The sequence below is a fragment of the Echiichthys vipera genome (genome assembly GCF_963691815.1).
Source record: "Echiichthys vipera genome assembly, chromosome: 3".
NCBI classification, from domain to species: domain Eukaryota; kingdom Metazoa; phylum Chordata; class Actinopteri; order Perciformes; family Trachinidae; genus Echiichthys; species Echiichthys vipera.
In genome coordinates, this window is record NC_139828.1 from 3,697,808 (window position 1) to 3,703,807 (window position 6,000).

The following is a 6,000-nucleotide window of genomic DNA, read 5'->3' on the forward strand; positions in this document are numbered from 1 at the left end:
AGGGAGAAATCTGTGGTCGGCCTTATTCAGTCCCATGCATGTGGCTCAGAGTCCAGTTCAGTGAACAGTCTCTGGGTCCATCTCTATCCTCTCACGCAGCAGCACTGTTGTTGTTATGTGACACCGCGGGGTTAGAGGTCGGAGGTGGGGCGATTAAAATTGTTTAACAGAGTATGAGGTTTCGCCGTCCAGACGACAATGCCATGGGGGGCGTTTTCAAATCTTCCCACTCTGGGACCCGGTTTCAAAAGATCCCGTTTTCAGGCTCCGACAACGCCGGCTGCGTGTGGATAGTCAGCCAAAAGATACTAAAGTTGTGAGGTTACAAGAAAAGGCGTCTCCATGTGGACGGGCCCCAAGACAGCAACAAGAATGTCGGTGGAGCTGATAACACAACCTTTAGGCTTTGTCCATCTCATGTTTGATAAGATAGACTTGGTTTTGCAATTTCCTTTTGCTGCAATTTACAAGATAAAGTCCTGCTCAGTAAAAACAAACAAAAAAAAACCTTTTTCAGCCAATTACCCTAGTCAGGATTGTGGCGGCTGCCGGCTCAAGGCCAAAAAAGAAATGGTAGTCCCACCACCTCCGAAGGCAAACGTGTTTATAGCTGTTCCGAACGGCAACACTCGAATGTGGGGTGAAAAGTCACAGAGACGGGTGTGACACAGTAATTGTTTAAATATGGGGGAGAACGGCGCACAGTCTCTCCTGGAAGGAGGCCACCAGACCAATCACTGGTTGAGCGTGTCTGTCAGACTGTGGGTTTCAAGAAGTTGGCAAACAGCCCCGTTTAAAATCTCAGAGTCAGTGATGTGTGTCGGGGAGTTTCAGATGTTGTACGACCATCCAACGTGCACTTTTGTTGAAGCGCGCTGACGCCTTTAAGTAGATAGTCCAGATGTCCTTCTCAGCAGCCGTGTCCCCAAGATCATCTTTTGGGAATCTCTGGATGTTCCCAACCCAGAGGGGATATGGGATCTCTTTGTGTGTTCTGGTGTGTCCTCACATTGGGACATGCCCCAATATCTCATCTCATCTTCAGCCTCTTATCCGGGGTCGGGTCTCGGGGGCAGCAGCTTTAGCAGGGGACCCCAAACTTCCCTTTCCCGGGCCACATTAACCAGCTCTAACTGGGGGATCCTGAGGCGTTCCCAGGCCAGTGTGGAGATCTAATCTCTCCACCTAGTCCTGGGTCTTCCCCAAGGCCTCCTCCCAGCTGGACGTGCCTGGAACACCTCCCTAGGGAGGCGCCCAGGGGGCATCCTTACCAGATGATCCTGAACCACCTCAACTGGCTCCTTTCAACGCAAAGGAGCAGCGGCTCTACTCCGAGTTCCTCACGGATGGCTGAACTTTTCACCCTTGCCCCAATATGCTTGAAACATACGTTAGCTTGAAATGCCATCCAATAGGTCTCACCGATATTCAGAAATTGTAGAAGGCAGTTCCTTAACCAACAGAAAGACTAGAGGGGGCGGGTTTCAAAGGCTGTTTGATGATCTGACAAGGACTTTGTTTATAACTTTCCCGTATCAGATACCACAACCATCTCAATTGTCTCCTTTCAATGTGCAGGAGCAGCAGCTTTACTTTAACTTGTATCTTGAATCTCAAAGTGTTTTTTACTAGTTTGAGATTAGATGATGTGTTGCAGTGTCATGCTAATCCCCCACCCCACAGATTTGTTGGACCCTAGCAATCACAATTTGTTTTTTGCGGTGTACGTATTTTCCTGGACTGCAACCCTTTCTGGTGCCGTAAGTCTCCTGTGGAAGTTTAAAAAGAACAATAATAAAGAAACGCATTGAAGGTGGGTGAGAAGGGGAACGCTGGAATGAGAGGAAACAAAGAAAAAATGGCTATTTATATATTTTCTTTTTCTTTTTCTCTCACTCTGTCTCTGTCTCTCCTGAAGTCCAGCCGGTTTCCTGCTTTCCCAGAATAATGCACAGTTTATGAGGCAGGCAGAGGGCCATACTTTATAAATGGCACCGTCTGAACCCCTATGCTCGCACTCTCTCACTCTCTCGCTCACTCTCTCACTCTGTCGCCCTCCTCCACTCTCCAGGACAGTTCATGGCATTTGTGCGCATGCCAGAAATGTCGATCTATTGTGGATACGCGGAGGCGGGGAGGTGTCAAAGCAGAGCCAGCATTCAGTCATGATAGACCTTTTTTACATTTTCGGGCTTTTTTGCATTCCTAGCATATTAACCTCCCCCTTTGCATCTTCACTTGGAAGACTTGTCAAGCTTTCCTGCTGACCCCCATCAACTTGGCGTGAAAGATGGCCAATAAACTGACACCCTCTACTCCTGAAGAGTTGCCTCGAAACACTTCTACGAAGTCGAAGGTTATTCCACGGAGGAGCTGGCAGGTCGTCAGATGACCTCTGTCTCGTCTTACTCAGAGTCATCCGCTCGGTTATGACTCTGAGTAAGACATAGCTGAGACATAGGCCTCTCAGTTCTCACCCCTTCTTTTCTCTGGCTGAACTGTCTCGTCTTTGTTGGAGGATCTGGGAGGAAAAATCTTAACCGCCCTTAATGAAAATCAGAGACGGGTGTGTCAAATGTTTGTGATTCATATCCTCTGTTATCTCAAAGGCTCCATTCAACACGACTTGAACCCCAAACACCATGAAGAAAAATGCAAGAAGGAGGGTCCGAGGTTTGGCCGAGACCTTTGCTTCCTGTTGCAGGAACTGAACCAAAAATGATTCAGCATGACGACATCGATCAAGTCAGGATGTGACTGCGATAATTCATTTCAACTGTACTAATGTAAAACATGTCATTCTCAAGTGTGCATCCTAAAGTACTACAACACCAGTGCTTTATCACAAACCATCATACGACTGCACATTAAACACTATGCAGCTGCTTTTTCGTTCTCTTTTCACCAACTACCACTTTCATTTATTTCTAAAAATCATTAAGAAATGTGCTGTAGTTGCAAAAGCCATCACAGAGAACATCAGGTCAACATTTGTATCAAATATATGTGAACATAACTGTGGACTCAAGTGTATTACCATGAAACAGTTAAGTCATAACTTGTCACTAAGGGCGCACTCACACTGTCCTTCCGCACCGCGCCAAAACAGGTTTTTCGGGTCAAGCCTAGTGCTCTTGACCAGTGTGAGTGCATAACTGCGGCCAGCTGGCCGTCCGCGGCCCGTTTGGGAGAGGTGGGCTTTTGTAGAGCGCGTTTGCACGTGTACTAGCACCAGCGTGAGCACGAGCACGACGCCTACGGTGGTTCTGACGTCATTTCCTGTGCGCCTGTTGGGACATAGAAAAAAGAAGGAGGGACCATGCACGGACATTTCAAACAATGGCGGCGAAAGGTTGACGTTGGTGTGATGCGGAGGTGGAGTGTTTACTGCAGATTTGGTCGATGAAAAGATTCAAAAACAGTCGACAAGACGCACAAAAACTCCGAGTTCTACGGAAAGATCTGGAAACAAAGCCACGCATCGCCATGACGTCATCAATGCATGTGACGTGTTAAGGCGTGATGACATATGGACAGGCAAGAAGCATTTGCGCCAGGCCCAGGTAGTGTGAGTACAAACGTGCCTGGGGCGCGGGGGGAGAGGGAGGGGGGGACAAGGACCCTAAAGCACGGGGCACGGGACGGACGGACAGTGTGAGTGCGCCCTAAGAGCTTGACTCAATGTTTTACCAACACAGCAGTGCACATAGGATACGTCATATCAGTGTTTCTCCATTATGCTCAACTTCACCTCATGTTATGCAGGTGGAATCATGACATACAGTAAAACGGTGTACTCTTTTTATCGCACTAAGGAGATTGGCCCATTCTCAAAGACCGTCAGAGCCACTGGGCCTCAGTTTCAGGTGTCAAAATGCTTCAGACACAGTGCTTGTTTGTTTAACAGCATCTGAAAAAAACCTCCATTACAACTTTTCTGGTGTCAGAATAGGAGACGGGCTGCATCCTAACAATTTTTTGTTAATTTGGGAAACAGAGAATCTGACAAGTACGGTCACTTCGTGCTCGTCTTGCATTGCCAGACCTTTCTCCACAGCAATGTGTCCACGCGGGAGAATGGTCTGGCTGCACGACTTAACAGTTCTGGGATAGAGAAAAACCTTCATCCTCACGTCAGTGGCAAATGAAATTAAAGGAGGGGCCTTAGATGAGAAACATGAGAGATGCACCGGATGTCAGGTCTTTTTTCCTCTGCTCTCTACATCGGGGTAAGCCAGACTACTTCATGCAGTAAGTGGCCAGATGTGTGGAGGTGTGAAAGTAAGCAAAGTCTGAACTCTCTCAGACTTTGGAAGACTGTCGGGCAGTGTTCTCCATATCGTGGCGACGCATAACAGAACCATCTAACCTTCAGATTTGGTTGAGAGGTACGAGCACATTAAACGTAGAATAGTCCTCCTCACGCTTACCCTGACATTTAACCGGGGCCTTACAGTCTTAAGGTGGTCATAAGGTCTAAATCATGTCCTCTACAGTGGGAACCGCGTTAAATAATCTTCAGCAAAGGTGCATATTGTTTGTAATACCCCGCAGTTTCCCTTTAACTCCGGCTCTCTATACACGCTAAGCAGTTAAATAGTTCAAACCTGAAAACAGGCTGTAATGGTCCTTTAGGTATGACAAACGCTACAAACGACAGTCCAGGCATTCTCTCACCAAAAAACCCCCACAAAAGCACGCAGGCATGCAGCACAGTCATGTAACGAATGAGAGGAATGCGCGCACACTCGTCCGAACACACATATTCACACACTCCCAAATCAAAGCAGGCATGCATCGCACATACAGTGACCGAGGGGAGTGATGTGTGAGGTAAGAGCTGCAGTGTCCTGTGGTCCTGCTGCGGAACATAATAAAACGCACTTTGATTACATTCCTCTGTGACCGGTTGTGTCCCGCTCTCCATTCTCCTCGCCGCCACAATGTTTTATGCACAGCCGCTCTCTTTTCATGATGCATGGCAGCAATCTGGAGCCGGTGGGAGTGATTCACCCATGATGCATCCGTTTGATGTCCCGAGCTTTCGAGACCTCCCAACATTTTTATGTCCCACCTGCCACTTAGGTTAGAGGTGGGGGTGGTGGAGCAGAGAGCAGATGAGGAAGGGGTGAGGGTATTAAAATAAAGACATGTAAAGAAGGTCTGCAGGAGGAGTGGGGACGTGGACTCCATCTGTGGCTAACGCGTTTAATGATCCGCGCATTATTGCATGTGTGCGCTCAGGAGAGGCAGGGTTAACGCTTTGATGGCCACAGCCCAGGTACAGTGGGTGCTGTGTCTGATGGAAGAGCGCGGAGGAGTTGCATCATCTTATCTACTGTCCTCACACAAACTGGGAGATGCATGGAGAGCTTCGATCTATACCAGGGATGAAACGGTTACCGGTTTAATGATAGATCGCGGTAAAATTAGTTAGCAGGGAGGTTAGTATAACAGTTTTTGACATTCAAGGATCATTAAAACCGTGTTTGATATAAAAAAAACACAAAAAAACACGCTCAATAGTGTCCAGAATCAGCTACAACTGTGCATACTACGATTTTAGAAATGTTGTTTTCTATTCAAGCTAACGTACAACTCAATTGTGTGTGAAATAGAAAATTAAGCGCCTGTGAACGTTCTTATAATATTAAAAAGTCTCAATAAAAATTAGCTTGAAAGCTGAGGCAGGCAGAAGTTGGTTTGCTAGCGGAGGTCCGTAACATACATGCATGACACCATGTAACATTATACATTCCTGTACTGTACAGATCCAAACAGACAGGAGACAGCAGTGTCGGCCTTTAGTAACTTTTTTTTACGTCCTTTGGCTCTCGGTTGAGTCACCGTGACGTGCTCTGTTTGCATCCTCTTGCAGGTGCAGTTGTAACAGAGTTTTGCTGTTGATTCCACTTCCACAGTGACAGCTAATCATATTTATCGTTATTCATGTGTCACGGACACTCACTGGTTAGCAGGGCTCCCCTCAGCACGTGAATA